The 18,203-nt window shown below is 44.9% G+C and overlaps 1 protein-coding gene across 3 annotated transcripts in view; it reads left to right on the top strand.

Moving 5' to 3' along the window:
- Window positions 1-18,203, top strand: part of LOC311110862 (KH domain-containing RNA-binding protein QKI-like) — a gene marked incomplete at both ends in the record, with an annotated part of 84,948 nt that overhangs the window by 54,276 nt on the left and 12,469 nt on the right. The gene's annotated exons all lie outside the window — the stretch shown is intronic.

Raw genomic sequence — 18,203 nt, 5'->3', positions numbered from 1 at the left:
TGAATGATGATGAAATAGTGTTGAACGAGGATGATGGGTGAATGAGTCAACCTGTGTATTCACTCATGGAGGAATCTTTGTATCATATTACATGTGTTCTTCATTGATACAGTACACCCCACCATAGATGAATGACCATGCTGGATTTTCATGTGTAGCCTACAGTTAGCATGATGTCTCCGAGCTTAGCAGGCCCAAGTCTCCCAACCCACCTGTTAATTATGTTTCTGGGAAGTGAAAAATTGGTTCCTTGTCTGTGTCTGTCAGGAGTCCATTTGGGAGAACGTGACATTGGAGGGCCTCCATAAGATCATGTGATTGGCCGGCTGGGCCCTATGGGGTCATAGGTGCTCTCTGGGTTATGAAAGCTGTCATATACATATCCTGACAGGCTGCTAACACAGAGAGCATGACCAGTGTAGCTGGCCTCATTGATCAAATTACCACTCATAAATTAATGACGAACACAAGAATAGTAAGGTCAGGCATCTGAGGAAGCTGGATGGGAGGCAAGGTGTGTGTGTGTGTGTGTTTGTGTGTGTGATTTTGTATTTACTGTACGTAGCTGAGCTGTAATGAACAGGGAGAGGTTACCAACTTTAGTTAGTTGGAAGCAGGGCTGATGTGGGAGGGAATGACTCACTCACTGGCTAATGAGGAACAGATTAGGAAATGAGATGACATGATCATCAGCCCATCACAGGGCCACAGCAGTCATACACACCCTGCTAGTGGTAGATATAGGACTAGTACTGCAATGAGAGTTTTCATTTGTGTTTATAGTAGGTTTTGTTGCTTGTCAATGAAAGTTTTCAAACCACATCATTTAGGATGTTTTTTTCTCAAGAACAGAAAGCCTTCAAGCTGTTCCAGGCGTTGCGCTGATGAGGATAAGCAAAATATTGAAGTTTGTTTGATGGCGAATGTTGTTCAAGTGACAATGGAAAGGGACAATGGAAAGTATTTATTTAAACTTTTTCATTGTCTAGTTGCTTGAAAACAGCTGTTTTAAAAGACTGTGAAGTGATGAGGCATATCTGCTGCTTTGCCTTGGTACGGCAGAAATAAAGCTAGGGCTCCGCCTCACTGGGCTGCCATAGCAACAGCCCTCTGGCCACCTCCAATAGGGATGTCACTCTCCCTCGGGCCTCAAGCTTCCACCACAACAGACATTAGTGTTCTGGCTATCAGAGTAGAGATACCAACATCCTAAAGGTAAAACCACTGTAAAACCACAGTCTCTGTTGTCCCCGCTGCTCCGAAACCCACCCACATGACAGTATCTCTCTCTTCTTCCCTCTCCCGTCTCCCCTATCGCCTTCCCCTCTACCCTCTACCATCTCCTCTCTCCCTTTCTCCTCTACCCTCTACCTCTCCTCTCCGCTCTCATCTAGCCTCTCCCCCCTTCCTCACCTCCTCTCCCCTCAACCCTCTCTCCCCTCTAGCATCTTCTCTCTCCCACCATCCTCCTCTCCCCCTAACCCCTCCTCCTCTCAGTGGGGCCAGTGTGATCTTATGCATAGGCCCTGGCTTGGAGGTAGCGTGTGTGAGTTAAGGAGTGAACTCTCCAACCCTGTGGTAAAATCCATTAACGGGACCAGTGTTTGCCTCCAGGGGCTTGTCGCAGACAAAGAAAATAAGAAGGGGATGTGTTTTTCCCGCTGTTTGCGTAAAGATAACAGCCAGTAGCTTTTCCTCTCCAACTCTCCTAAAGAGCTTCTTAATCCCTGCTGAAATTTACATACAGATTGAACGCGTCAGGTGACATTCTATCTGCCAGTTCTACTCCTCCGTCAGTTGGGCAGTGGAGTGACACAGGTTGCTGGGAGTTTTCTATCTCTAGGCATATAGGATAGATGCCTGCCATGGTGCATAGCAATTTACATATTTGATGGAATTACATTAGCACACTGGTTGATGGTACACTATTATGAATCGGTTGAGCTGTCAGTTGTGGTTCCCATTTAGAACCTTCAGGTTCAGTTTCATACGATGCATACTTGATGCATACACTCATGAACTACATCTAGCTCCAAATAGCTTGCAATCACATCACCTACATAACAATCACATCACCTACTAAGAACCATAAAGACATAAAATCTCTACGCTGAGAACATTATCATCATCAGTAGCAGTCCCTGTGTGCTTGCAGCATTCAGTGACCAGCAACCGTGCCAAAAGCAATTATCATCACTGGCATCGTAGCATGAGTAAGACCAGTCCCCGGTGTGACTATGCAGACTGTCTGGCAGTACTACTCCCTCTGCAATCGTCAGTTTGCCACTGAGCCATACAAAATGAGGGGGACATAATCATGTGTGTGTATAAATGTGTGCGTGCACTCTAGCAGGAGTGTGCGCAACTCCCTGACTTACAACATCTGCAGGGGCGCAACTTTGGTTTTAGAAGTGGGGGGACATTTTATTTTATTTAAGGTTTTATCCATTTACGTCATATAGCAGACGCTCTTATCCAGAGCGACTTACAAATTGGTGCATTCAACATGATAGCCAGTGGTACAACCACTTTTATTTTATTTTTTGTGGGGAGGGGGGGGTAGAAGGATTACTTTTATACTATTCCAGGTATTTCTTAAAGAGGTAGGGTTTCAAGTGTCTCCGGAAGGTGGTCAGTGATAAACACTCCAAACAGCCTACCCGACACTCGGAGGCGTCCACATGGTCCTAAAGCACACTGTTGCCTCATTTTGTATCACATTCCAATGTTAAACCTGGGGGGGACAAAAATGCAATTTCAGAATGTGGGGGGGTGGGTTTTTTTTGGGTGGGACATGTCCCCCCCGTCCCCAATGAAAGTTGCGCCCCTGCTCATCTGCAAGAGATTGTCTCAAAGAAGAAAATAAACTCAGATCTAAAATGTACTCATAAAGTGTCTTCAGTAGTACATATGATTTATAGGGACATTGTGTCTTAAGATTGTCCAACAGCCAAAGAAGGTGGTGGTAAGTCAGTCAGCTGATGTTAGCCTGTCAGACCCCTCTATCTGTCCACTGCTTGTATTAACCTTTACACTGACCTTAACCGTGTGAATCATCCCCATCACAGCCATGCATTTAACCCTTAAACCTCCCCTACACCAGCGTATCACAAAGACTCACATGCGTGAATTCCTAGTACAGTAAATAGGAAGATGTGCCTCTTCAGCACTAGGCTGTGTGTGTGTATATGCGTGAGATAAGAAAAAAGTAGACATCATTGTACCCCCCCCCCCCTTGACGCGCGGCTCTAGCAGCGTGCCGACCCCGGGGACGGCCAGGAGGACGCGGAGCAGGGCGAGCGGGATGGCGACGGTGGAAATCCCGTAACATGGAGGGATCGAGGATACCCCTCACCGGGACGCAGCACCGTTCCTCCGGACCGTACCCCTCCCACTCCACGAGGTACTGAAGGCCCCCCACCCGACGCCTCGAATCCAGGATGGAATGGAACGCCGGGGCCCCCTCGATGTCCAGAGGAGGTGGAGGGACCTCCCGCACCTCAGACTCCTGGAGCAGACCAGCTACCACCGGCCTGAGGAGAGACACATGAAACGAGGGGTTAATACGGTAATCAGGGGGAAGTAATAACCTATATGTGACCTCGTTGACTCTCCTCAGGACTTTGAACGGCCCCACAAACCGCTGCGAACTCCCTGTAGTCCTCCAACGTGGCTCCCCCTTCGTTCGACACTGCGTTGGCCCACTCCAGGGCTTTCCCACGGAGGCAGGAAACGAGGACGGACACCTTCTCCCGCTCCGATGGTGCCGGCCTGATGCTGGCGAAGTAAAGCTCCAATTGGAGGAGGAATCCCTGGCACAGCGCTGCCGTCCCATCAAACGCCTGTGGTCGGGATATCTGGATCCCTCCGGGTGCTGGGGTGTAGGTGGCTGGATCCGGTTGGCCAGCTGGTCTCGACAGATCGGGTCTGTTCCTCTCCAGGTGTTGGACGACCTGAAGAACCCGAACCGTCACTTCCCCCAAGCTGGCCAGCATCGTGGAGTGCTCCTGGACCCGTGCCACGACTCCAGGCATGCGCTCTTCTCCCGCTGACTCCATAGCGGGTGGGTGATTCTGTGATAGAGTCAGGCGCAGGAGAGTAATACGCATCCAAAACGTTTATTCAGTTGCACAAGCATGCGACAACAAAACTCAGGCACAGGGGAAATATCTACCCTGGCAACAATAAGGTAAGGGTAGCTCAACCAAGCTACACACAGCTCACAACAAACAATCACCCACACAGACAAGGAAGCAGAGGGAACACTTATACAATAACTAATTGGGGATAAGGACCAGGTGTGTGTGATTAATTAGACAAGACTAGTGGAGTGATGATAAATGGATCGGCAGCAGCTAGTAAGCCGGTGACGACGAACGCCGAAACCTGCCCGAACAAGGAGGGGAGGCAGCCTCGGCGGAAGTCGTGACAAAAGCACTCATGCCAACAGCAAATTCTGCCAACTTCTGCCACCTGCCGTAATCAGTCCCTGCAGGATTTTACATTTTTCTTTTTGTGAAAGTTGTGGGCACATGTTTTTGATTTTGCTGCAGCAATTCGGATCGTTTGCATGGCTATTTGCGATAATTTTTGTCCCATTTATCATTAAATCTATGATGGGCGAAAAGTTTGTTGACGTGTGGCTTGATTTAACCATTTTATGCAGTAAATGTGCGGTGGTTGGTTTAAATTACGAACCTTCTTTTTGTTTTTGGGTGGTCTAACAGTTTTATGCAGTAATATTGTGGTGATTTGACTGGTTTATATGCCGTAATAGTGCAGTGATTCATCCAATTTTGCAAGCCCTCGCATAATTTGCAAGGAATTGTTGTATTTTGCACACAAAAAATGCGATTGCAGAATGGCAAAATCCTGAAAGGACTGCTTAATGCTGTCACTGACAGCAGTGGAGGCTCTCTCTGCTGCCTGTCTCTCCCTGTGCCTCCCAGTGAACAGTAGTAGCAGCAGTAGCAGGCAGACTCAGAGCCTAAACGGCCGGCGCTTTAATTAAAGTCCTGTCTATCAGCAGGGCCCCGCAATGGCTCCTGGCCCCCACCACTCTGACAGATAGAGGCAGGCTCTAATTGTCAGGGCCCAAAGATCAAGTGGAATTAAAATGGTGTGTGTCTGTGGGGTGGTGGGGGGTGGGGGGTGGGGGGTGGAGGATAGTGTGTGTGCCCCTCATCCCACCCCGTAGTCTTGGCCAGCTGTGCCAGTGTAGTGTTTGAGTGAGGCGAACCTGAGTAAACACACACACTGCCTCTGGGACTCAAACCTCCTGCAGCCCAGCCCAGCCTGTCAGTCAAGTCTCCTCCTTAGCTCCTAGCGGAGGTCGAATATCTACAATTGACAGTTTTTATTAAACACTTGCTGTCTCGAGGGAAACCCTGAGTGGTTCACTCCATTTCTTGGTTTTGTCAGCTTTTTTTTATTTCCATCTTTCTCTGTCTCACTCGCTCTCTGTTTCTCACTCTCTCACTGTCACGCTCATTCTCAAACTCACATACTCCACACAATCTATCCATAAACTGTCGTCTCAACATTTTACACTCTGATACTAAAAGCTTGAACTGGTACTATAATATTATGTGCACACACACACACACACACACACACACACACACAGAGAGAGACACATACACACACACACACATACACACACACATATATACACGCATTTTCTCTTGTCTGAAAAGGCCTTGAGTGCTCCTGAGATTCTAGGAGGCTAGGTGCATTGGTCCAAAGCCCGGGCCACTTGTGAATTTTAGTTAGAGTCTACATCTGCAAGTTTCCAGCGGAGGGATTTCCCAGCATGTTCCGTTCAATGGGGGTTAGTCACAGACAGCTGACACATTGTAGACAGGATCAAATACACTCTCGCTCGCATACTTTAAAGGGGCTGGATATGCCTCTGCAATTCCCGCACATCCTTAGGGGGTTGGGAACTTGATTAAAATCAATTCAGTGTACAAGAATCAGCCATGTGTTAGGTGAGAGAGGCGAGGGAAGCTGAGGGAAGCATCAGTATTTGTACTCTTGTCATATTATGAGAAGAGAGAGCAGTGCAGAATGGCTGAACAAAAACCCACTGGTTTGTGGGAGTTCCCATCTGTTCCCTTTGCAGCACAATAGAGCCTCTCTTGCATGACATGTTTTTCTGCTGCTCACTGTTTCTGAGAATGCGGAGCCCCAACCCAGGACCCTTGAGGGAGGGTCAGCCCAGCTGAATAGAGTTCAGATGTGCGTGAGACTTGGTCGGTGTGTGTGTTTAGGTGGGGTGGCTGGCTGGTGTCCGTGCGTGCGTGTGTGCGTGCATGCATGTACACTACTGGTCCAAAGTTTTAGAACACCTACTCACTCAAGGGTTTTCTTTATTTTTACTATTTTCTACATCGTAGAATAAAGTCAAGACATCAGAACTATTAAATAACACATATGGAATCATGTAGTAACCAAAAAAGTGTTAAACAAATCAAAATATATTTTATATTTGAGATCTTTCAAATAGCCACCCTTTGCCTTGATGACAGCTTTGCACACTCTTGGCATTCTCTCAACCAGTTTCACCTGGAATGCTTTTCCAACAGTCTTGAAGGAGTTCCCACATATGCTGAGCACTTGTTGGCTGCTTTTCCTTCACTCTGCGGTCCAACTCATCCCAAACCATCTCAATTGGGTTGAGGTCGGGTGATTGTGGAGGCCAGGTCATCTGATGCAGCACTCCATCACTCTCCTTCTTGGTCAAATAGCCCTTAAACAGCCTGGAGGTGTGTTGGGTCATTGTCCTGTTGAAAAACAAATGATAGTCCCACTAAGCCCAAACCAGATGGGATGGCGTATTGCTGCAGAATGCTGTGGTAGCCATGCTGGTTAAGTGTGCCTTGAATTCTAAATAAATCACAGACAGTGTCACCAGCAAAGCACCCCCACACCATAACACCTCCTCCTCCGTGCTTTACGGTGGGAAATACACATGCGAAGATCATCCGTTCACCCACACCGCGTCTCACAAAGACACGGCGGTTGGAACCAAAAATCTCAAATTTGGACTCCAGACCAAAGGACAAATTTCCACCGGTCCATTGCTCGTGTTTCTTGGCCCAAGCTAGTCTCTTCTTCATATTGGTGTCCTTTAGTAGTGGTTTCTTTGCAGCAATTCCTTGAACGCCTGATTCACACAGTCTCCTCTGAACAGTTGATGTTGAGATGTGTCTGTTACTTGAACTCTGTGAAGCATTTATTTGGCCTGCAATTTCTGAGGCTGGTAACTCTAATGAACTTATCCTCTGCAGCAGAGCTAACTCTGGGTCTTCCATGCCTGTGGCGATCCTCATGAGAGCCAGTTTCATCATAGTGCTTGATGGTGTTTGCGACTGCACTTGAAGAAACATTCAAAGTTGTTGAAATGTTCCGTATTGACTGACCTTCATGTCTTAAAGTAATGATGGACTGTCGTTTCTCTTTGCTTATTTGAGCTATTCTTGCCATAATATGGACTTGGTCTTTTACCCCCACTACCTTGTAACAACACAACTGATTGGCTCAAATGCATTAAGAAGTAAAGAAATTCCACAAATTAACTTTTAACAAGGCACACCTGTTAATTGAAATGCATTCCAGGTGACTACCTCATGAAGCTGGTTGAGATAGTGCCAATTTTAAGAATCTCAAATATAAAATATATTTTTATTTGTTTTAACACTTTTTTGGTTACTACATGATTCCATATGTGTTATTTCATAGTTTTGATGTCTTCACTATTATTCTACAATGTAGAAAATAGTAAAAAATAAAGAAAAAGCCTTGAATAAGTAGGTGTTCTAAATATTTTGACCAGTAGTGTATGCCTTCATGGATACATGTAGAGGTGTATGATTCTGATTCATGTCAGCTTATGCATGTGACTGATCTGCAGCAATGTGAAGTTGTGAGAGTGTGTGTGTGTGTGTGTGTGTGTGTGTGTGTGTGTGTGTGTGTGTGTGTGTGTGCGTTGGTAATTGTGTGTCTCCGTATGTGGCTCTGGTTCTTGTATGTGTGAACAGCAGGGACCTCTTCTCTGGTCACATGATTGAGTAGTCATCCAGGTCTTTGAGGCAGAAAGACCATCAAAAGAGCCTTTGTTTACAACTGGAGTGTGGAAATCTTGAGCTGGGCTTTCTGCTCCTTCGGGGCTGGATAATGCTCTCTGTGGGGCTCTCCAGTCCCCTTCCCTGCCCCGCTCTGGGCTTCAGAGTTCATCTCTCCCCATTTCTCTCTGTCTCCCTCTCTCTCTCTCTCTCTCTCTCTGTCTCTCTCTCTCTCATGCTCTCTCAAACACAAAGACAATAACACATTCTCTCCCCCTCTCTTTCCCTCTCTGTTAAATCATTTTGGAGAGTTAAGTATTTCTCACTGAATCAATTCAGTACATGACCCTCCCTGTCCTCGCACCCAATGGCTCCCTCTCTCTTCCTCTCTCCTCCCCTCCTTTACATTGGGTATCTGGCAGAACAAAATGGGGGAATGGGGTGAAAGGGGGTAGAAAATGTGTCTCCGTGGCAACCTGTTGAATGGCTCTCGTCCCGGGCCTTCAAAAGAGCCTGAGCCATGTGACTGTAAAAAGAGAGGCTTGAATTCCTCCCTGACTGCCCCTGTTTTCAGACAGCGATGGGCAGGCAAGGACCCCCCAAGCTCTGGGAAACAAGCTGTCGATCTCTATCGTCACCCTATCACCTATTTCTCCCCCCTCCTTTTCGTCCCACACCCCCTCCCCTACGGTAGTGAGTGATTAGGCCTGTAAAAAAAAGAGTGTTTTGAGAGTCGACAGACAGAGAAATGAATCTAGTGCTGCAGTGCTGTTTTGCTTAGATATAGTATTTCACCAGCTGCCTGACTGCTACCCTGGGGCATGTGTGAATTGTAATGTCACCTCTGAAATAAAGGCCTGTTCTGTACATGTACCTTCTGTCAAGAAAACGTCTAATTTCTCACATACAGGGCGGTTACTGTGTAATGGAACACTTGACTTCAATGCTATTACAGACCTTTGTAAAATGTCAACAATGTACTTTTGTATGTGTGAGAAATGAAGACTGATGTGTTTGTTGAACTTTGCGAGACTGAAATGGAATGGATCATACAACAGCACTCAAAAATGTTCCACAAATAAATTAAGAGTGAATTATTTGACTTCAATGTATTTTGTTAGAGATCTATCCATATGACATTTTAGTCATTTAGCAGACTCTTTTTCAAGCGCTTGATCAATAGCAGAAATAAGAGTGTTATTTGCAAAACAATTCAAAATTACCCTATGCACAGAAGCCTTTCACTGTTGCCTAAAAGCTCTCATACCAAACTCAATGTCTCTGAGATACACTCAAAGAAAGTTCATCATGATCCATTAATCCTTAGAATACATAACAGACACAGTCATTTGATATTTGGTATTTTATTAGGATCCCCATTAGCTGTTGCAAAAGCAGCAGCTACTCTTCCTGGGGTCCACACAAAACATGAAACATGACATAATACAGAACATGAATAGACAAGAACAGCTCAAGGACAGAACTACATACATTTAATATCACCATTACAATAGGTAATCCCAACACTGTTCTCACAACAGTCTCTATATCAACACATTTCTTCACTATTACAATCCAGACTGTTTTGCTCTGAAAAGGATAAAGATTAGGTCCTTTTTTGAGAGCGGATAGCAATTCCAGTCCTCCGCCAGACCACCAATTAGAATGCAGCCTTTAAGATGAATAATGGACAAGGACATGCATTTTTAACACGCAAATCTCCTCAAATCAGTTTTTGAAAAGGTAGACAGACAGCCTCAATTGGAAGATTTTAAGACATGTAGAGACAGACAGACAGACAGATTGGGGAGGAAGTGACATCGCTGTGGCGGTCTTTTAGCGTGTTGTGAAGGCTGAGTGGTGTCTTCTACAGGGAGATAAGGGTGCTGGGGCACCGCGGCAGGATGATGCCCGCCATGCCCGTCGTTTAACTGGCATGTGAACCTCAGTGTGTGCCATCTTAATGGGTAAACAATCCACTGTGCCACTCCAAACACTCAACTGAGTTTAAAGGGAGACTGTTTGCGTTTGTGAAATGTCCGTAATTTTCAAAGACTTGACAAGATGGCACCAACTGACTCGGTCGCCCTGTTTCTATTTTCTAGCCAACTTTTTAGTATTTTGCTTAATTCTTTTATTCTTATTTTATTATTTGCTCAGAACGTTTCTAGTATTATTTCTTACAACTTTTGGACATTAGATCGGCGGTTACTCACCAAAAATTTGACCAGAAATGTGACTTCTCTGACCTGAATCCTTTGTTTAGACTTCCCGAGGTAACCCCATTCATCCCATGTGCTACACCAAAACGTTGACACCGAAGGAGAGGGAGGAGAGGTGGGGTTGCAGTCAGGCTCAGGCGGCAAGCAAACCATCCACCGCTTCCAAGTATACATGTATTACTCGCTAATGTTCCTGGACATAAAAGTAGATGAGCTCAGGGTGAGGATCTCCTTTCAGAGAGACATAAGGGATTATAACATACTCTGTTTTACGGAATCATGGCTCTCTTTCCAGATATATTGTCCCATTCCATACAGCCAGCGGGGTTCTCCGTTCATCGTGTGGTCAGGATGAATGAACTCTCTGAGAAAAACAAAGGTGGAGTGGTATGTTTCATGATTAACAACTCATGGTGTGATTAAGGTTACGTACAGGAACAAGTCCTTTTGTTCTCCCGATCTGGAATACCTCACCATCAGTGGAGGCTCCTCAGAGGAGGAAGGGAAGGACCATCCCTTCAGTGAATTTCATAAAAATAAAAATGGTAAAACATTGAAAAACAATACTAAATATATTCACGTCACCAAATAATTTATTAAAACACACTGTTTTGCAATGAAGGTCTACAGTAGCCTCAACAGCACTCTGTAGGGTAGCACCATGGTGTAGCCGGAGGACAGCTAGCTTCCGTCCTCCTCTTGGTACATTGACTTCAATACAAAACCAAGGAGGCTCGTCGTTCTCACCCACTTCCATAGACTTACACAGTAATTATGACAACTTCCGGAGGACGTCCTCCAACCTATCAGAGCTCTTGCAGCATGAACTGACATGTTGTCCACCCAATCAAATGATCAGAGAATGAATCTAGTACTGAAAGCATAAGCTACAGCTAGCTAGCACTACAGTGCATAAAGTTGACTCAAAGAGAGAGAAAGACAATAGTTTAACAGTTTTCAACAAATGAATTTCTTCAAAAATGAAGGAGAAGCAAGAGAGAGAGAGAGAGAGAGAGAGAGAGAGAGAGAGAGAGAGAGAGAGAGAGAGAGAGAGAGAGAGAGAGAGAGAGAGAGAGAGAGAGAGAGAGAGAGAGAGAGAGAGAGAGAGAGAGAGAGAGAGAGAGAGAGAGAGTTTGTCATTTCACTTACTTAGCTAGCAAATGCAGCTGGCTAGTTTAGTTACTCAAACACCCGGCTCAAACAGAGGGATGCTATGTTAGCTAGCTGGCTATGACTATCCAACACAACACTGGAACTCTTCCAAGTCAAGGTAAGCTTTTGGTTTTATTCATTTATTGCCACCGGGGCCCGCCGCTGTAACTGCTTACTGAATATCCACTGTAACGTTACTGCATGATTGTAGCGGGTTTACTAACGCATTAGTTCTATTAGCTATGTTGACTAGGACGTTACTTTAGCTAATATGGTGACAACGATGTAGGCTGTGTGTAGCGGTTATGATATGGTTTGGCTTGGAAAGGTTTTTTCGCCTGGTCACATACAGCTGATGTGTTGTTCATTGAAGTCCACAAACGAAGGGAAAGGGTGAGAGGAGGAGAGTGCATAGAGGCTAGAATGAATACAACATGGCTGCTATGATCAGGGGTGTATTCATTCCGCCGATTCTGTTGAAAAACATTTCTTAAACGGAAGCAACCGAAACGGGGATAAAAATACCTGAATTTGTCCAATAGAAACTCTCGTTTGCAACTGTTAGACTAATGATTACACCTTAGAAAGGCAAAAGTGTGCAAGGCGGTATTGAATGTGTCACTGCCTGTCCATGTCTCACTGTCTGTCATCTCAAATATTTATCTTGACCTGTGTGCACCTACTTTGTAAACTTTCATTCATAGGCTAGGTTGTAGCAACCTCATGATGGGTATAGGGAAAATTAGAGTATGATGTAGTAGCCTAAACCTATCGATGTTACATTGAACTGGGTGAATGGAATATGAATGACAGTCATCCAACATGCTGTAATAGAAATAAGGCCATGCTCATGAAAAAAATAAGTGTCCTCCCTCATCAACAGCACTGACCGCCACAGCTCACCATCAAATGCCTGACCACATTACCTCCCAAGATAATTTTCTTTGGCTATTGTCACTGCCGTGTATATTCTCCTGCAAGCCGACACCGCGACAGCTCTCAAAGAATTACACTGGACTTTGTGCAAACTGGAAACCGCATATCTTGAGGCCGCATTTATTGTAGCTGGGGACTTTAATAAAGGAAATCTGAGGAAAACGCTCCCGAAATTCTACCAAAACATCTCTTGTGCTACACGTGGAGAAAACACGCTTGACCATTGTTACTCTCCCTTCTGGGATAGCTACAAGGCCCTCCCTCCCCTGCCCTCCCTTCGGCAAATCAGATCACGCCTCCATCCTGCTCCTCCCCGTCTATAGTCAGACACTTAAACAGGAAGCACCTGTGGTAAGGACTGTTCAACGTTGGTCTGAACAATCAGAATCTATGCTTCAAGACTGTTTTTATCACGCAGACTGGGAAAGGTTCCGGGTGGAATAGAATACACTGACTCAGTGACTGGGTTCATCAGGACGTGCATATAATATGTTTTTCCTACTGTGACGATTAGAACTTATCCAAACCAAAAACCCTGGATCAATGGCAGTATTTGCACAAAACTGAAAGCGCGAACCTCCCTATCCCAGTCTCTTGTCCCCACCTTCTTCAAGATGTCAATCATTGTTCCTGTACCCAAGAAAGCGACGGTAACTGAACTAAAAGACTATCGCCCAGTAGAACTCACTTCTCTCATCATGAAGGGCTTTCAGAGGCTAGTTAAGTATCATATAACCTCCACCTTACCTGACACCCTAGACTCACTACAATTTGCATAATGCCCTAACAGTTCCATGGACGATGCAATCGCCATTGCACTGCACGTTGCCCTATCCCACCTGGACAAGTGGAATACATATGTGAGAATGCTGTTCATCGACTACAGCTCAGCCTTCAACACCATAGTGCCCTCCAAGCTCATCACTAAGATCAGGGCCCTGTGTCTGAACCCTTCCCTGTGCAACTAGGTCCTAGACTTCTTGACGGGCTGACCCCAGGTGGTGAAGGTCATTAACAACACCTCCGTCCACGCTGATCCTCAACACGGGGGCCCCGCAGGGGTGCGTGCTCAGGCCCCTCCTGTTCACCCATGACTACGTGGATACGCATGTCTCCAACTCAATCAACAAGTTTTCTGACGACACAACAGTGGTAGGCCTGATTACCAACAATGATGACAGCCCAGGTGGAGTGGTGACACGAAAATAACCTTTCCCTCAATGTCAACAAAATGAAGGAGCTGATCGTGGACTATAGGAGACAGCAGAAAGAGCACGCCCCCATCCACATCGACAGGGCCGCAGTGGAGAGGTTTAAAAGCTTCAAGTTCTTCTGCGTGCACATCACTGAGGATCTGAAATTGTCCCTCCACACTTACAGCGTGTTGAAGAAGACGCAACAGCATCTTGGCCCCTAAGACCCTCACAAACTTCTACAGATACACCATCAAGAGCATTCTATCGGGCTGTATCACCGCCTGGTACGGCAACTGTACTGCCCCCGCAACCGCAGGGCTCTCTCGAGGGTGGTGCGGTCAGAGCAACGCAACACCGGTGGCACACTGCCTGCCCCCCAGGACATATACAGCACTGGTGATCACATGAAGGCCAAGATGATCATCAAGGACCTCAGCCACCCGAGCCACGACCTGTTCACCCCGCTACCATCTAGAAGGCGGGGACAGCACAGGTGCATCAAAGCTGGGACCGAGAGCCTGAAAAACAGCTTCTATCTCAAGGCCATCAGACTGTTAAATAGTCACCACTAGCCAGCCTCTGCCCGGTACCTTTCCTGCACATTAGAGACTGCTGCCCTACATAGAGTCATTGAACACTGGTCACTTTAATAATGTTTACATACTGTTTTACCAACTTTATATGTATATAATGTATTTTAGTCATAGCTCATCCTATATAACTACTGCTGTAAATACCTTTCTATGCATATACTGTCCATACTGTCTAAACACACTATATACAGTTGAAGTCGGAAGTTTACATACACTTAGGTTGGAGTCATTAAAACTCGTTTTTCAACCACTCCACAAATTTCTTGTTAACAAACTATAGTTTTGGCAAGTAGTTTAGGACATCTACTTTGTGCATGACACAAGTAATTTTTCCAACAATTGTTTACAGACAGATTATTTCACTTATAATTCACTGTGTCACAATTCCAGTGGGTCAGAAGTTTACATACACTAAGTTGACTGTGCCTTTAAACAGCTTGGAAAATTCCAGAAAATGATGTCATGGCTTTAGAAGCTTCTGATAGGCTAATTGACATAATTTGAGTCAATTGGAGGTGTACCTGTTGATGTATTTCAAGGCCTACCTTCAAACTCAGTGCCTCTTTGATCGACATCATGCGAAAATCAAAAGAAATCAGCCAAGACCTCCGAAAAATAATTGTAGACCTCCACAAGTCTGGTTCATCCTCGGGAGCAATTTCCAAACGCCTGAAGGTACCACGTTCATCTGTACCAACAATAGTACGCAAGTATAAACACCATGGGACCATGCAGCCATCATACCGCTCAGGAAGGAGACGCGTTCTGTCTCCTAGAGATGAACGTATATTGGTGCGAAAAGTGCAAATCAATCCCAGAACAACAGCAAAGGACCTTGTGAAGATGCTGGAGGAAACAGGTACAAAAGTATCTATATCCACAGTAAAACAAGTCGTATATCGACATAACCTGAAAAGCTGCTCAGCAAGGAAGAAGCCACTGCTCCAAAACCGCCATAAAAAAGCCAGACTACGGTTTGCAACTGCACATGGGGACAAAGATCGTACTTTTTGGAGAAATGTCCTCGGGTCTGATAAAACAAAAATAGAACTGTTTGTCCATAATGACCATTGTTATGTTTGGAGGAAAAAGGGGGTGGCTTGCAAGCCGAAGAACACCATCCCAACCGTGAAGCACGGGGGTGGCAGCATCATGCTGTGGGGGTGCTTTGCTGCAGGAGGGACTGGTGCACTTCACAAAATAGATGGCATCATGAGGAAGGAAAATAATGTGGATATATTGAAGCAACATCTCAAGACATCAGTCAGGAAGTTAAAGCTTGGTCGCAAATGGGTCTTCCAAATGGACAATGACCCCAAGCATACTTCCAAAGTTGTGGCAAATGGCTTAAGGACAACAAACTCAAGGTATTGGAGTGGCCATCACAAAGCCCTGACCTCAATCCTATAGAACATTTGTGGGCAGAACTGAAAAAGCGTGTGCGAGCAAGGAGGCCTACAAACCTGACTCAGTTACACCAGCTCTGTCAGGAGGAATGGGCCAAAATTCACCCAACTTATTGTGGGAAGCTTGTGGAAGGCTACCCGAAACGTTTGACCCAAGTTAAACAATTTAAAGGCAATGCTACCGAATACGAATTGAGTGTATGTAAACTTCTGACCCACTGGGAATGTGATGAAATAAAATAAAAGCTTAAATAAATCATTCCCTCTACTATTATTCTGACATTTCACATTCTTAAAATAAAGTGGTGATCCTAACTGACCTAAGACAGGGATGTTTTACTAGGATTAAATATCAGGAATTGTGAAAAACTGAGTTTAAATGTATTTGGCTAAGGTGTATGTAAACTTCAGACTTCAACTTTAAGTAAGCCAGTGTGTTTGCCTGCACTGTATGCCTCTGATCGTAGGTGTGCATGTGTGTGTGAGTTTGTGAGTGTGTGTGTCCGTGCGTGCGTGTGTGTGTGCGTGCGTGTTTGTGTGTGCGTGTCCAATTGGCTAGTGCAGATTCTAGCTGTGTAGCTGGCAGGCATAACTAAATGAAACAAGGAAAAGTTTTGTGCACCATCCATTCCTAATGTACCTGTGAATGTAGATCACTCTCTCCTTTTGTGTCATTGCTCTTGCTCTTCACCCAAAACATAAATTGTCATTCACTGAAGTCATAAAACCCCAACCTTACTGGGCTTGTGTGTAAATCTTTCTAACCTTGGGGACAAGGAGAAGTAGGTTCCATTTCAATGACCTAGCAGCATGGTATGAGAGGGAAAGGGGCATGTTAATACTGTCCTATTTTAGACGATAGCCAACCTTAATAACAACCTTATCATAATAACCATCCTTACCACTGAAAATTACACAATCTTACACCTATGCTGATAGTATTACAGATGCCATAGGATTCACTACACCCATGTTAGACAAAGTTAGATACATAATAGCTTTATTATATTACAGGCTTGTGTTTATACAGCTACTCATATAAAAACACACTCCAACAGGTCTCCTGTATACTTAAGAAAGCCTTTATATGCGATCACACAACTTGCTAATGACGTACAATTCATAAAACGGATGAATTGATATGAATTGATTGTGCTATTAACCTTATCAAACCATGTTAGCATCTCAACACTAGCCTGTCCTTCATTCTATCTCCCAGTCATCAGTGATGCAGTCGTGTCCAAGCATTCCACCAGGGCAGCCTATTAACATGCAGAGATCACACACAGTAACCTCATGCACTGGGGACACCACTCTGCTCCCTCTCTCTCTCTCCCTCTCTCTTTTTTTCCAAAGTCAATCAACATGAAAGCTCCACGCGCCCCGAGCAGCACAGGGAACTCTCAAAGATTATCAGGCGAGATGCTGAACGCTTCCTTAAGTTTCCCCCCTCCCCTTCACTTCCTGTGACCAACCATGACTTTGAATTCTCACCCAGTTTCCAATAAGTGTGTGAGAGAGCACACAGTGGCTAGTTACCATACACACAATACGCCTACACACACAGGTGGACAAATATACTTAGCTAGTCCTCATCTGTCAGTAAGTACACACTACCCATGTACAGTACATTCTGAAAGTATTCAGACCCCTTCCCTTTTTCCACATTTTGTTACGTTACAGCCTTATTCTAAAATGGATTACATGCACTGTCAACTGTGGGACCTTCTATATACAGGTGTGTGCCTTTCCAAATCATGTCCAATCAAATGAATACTTATGTAAATAAGGTATTTCTGTTTTTTATTTTTAATAAATGTGCAACATTTCAAAAAAACTGTTTTCGCTTTGTCATTATGGGGTATTGTGTGTAGATTGATGAGGAAAAACAACAATTTAATCAATTTTACAATAAGGCTGTAATGTAACAAAATGTGGAAAATGTAAAGGGGTCTGAATACTTTCCGAATGCACTGTACATATCATGTACATATGCAAACACATGCAATAGTTCAGGGTTGTTGTGATAGGTTAAACAAAATCTGTAATTTCAAGGCATAACCACACACACACAAGCAAACACACACACCCACACACACACCTCTTTCCCTGTGACCCTCAGTCATGTCCTGTCCAACCAGGAAATACTTTTCCCCGCCCAACCCAGACTATTCTCAGAATAACCTGTGGTCTAATTTTACCCTCCTCATCTCTCTTCATTGTGTTAGCCGGAGACAAAGGAGAGACAGCCAGGGCATGGTGTTTGAACCTTACATAATCAAACAGACTCTTGTTGCTGTTTGGACATTCAGTTGTGTAACAACTTGTTGACCCTCGTTGGCCCTCTATCCTCTCTGTTGCATAAGTCAGATCCTTCATATATTGTATAGTGTAAATGTAGTTGTTAAACATGGTTGCATTTGCCACCATGGTATCTGGTCTCCATGGTGGCAACAGTGGGACTGTTGCGGTAAACATGGACACTGTTTACAATGTGCATTTTAACGAGTGTTCATCTAAATTAGCCAGCTAGGTCAATTAAAAGGGGTGCTACAACTCTAATTAACATATATATTGGATTAAGAGCCAATTACACTCATGAAGCTGTAATGCTGAGGTAATCTCTGAGGTG

Source organism: Coregonus lavaretus (assembly GCF_964263955.1).
Source record: "Coregonus lavaretus genome assembly, chromosome: 36".
In the NCBI taxonomy this organism is placed as follows: domain Eukaryota; kingdom Metazoa; phylum Chordata; class Actinopteri; order Salmoniformes; family Salmonidae; genus Coregonus; species Coregonus lavaretus.
This window is presented reverse-complemented; position numbering and strand designations above follow the sequence as displayed.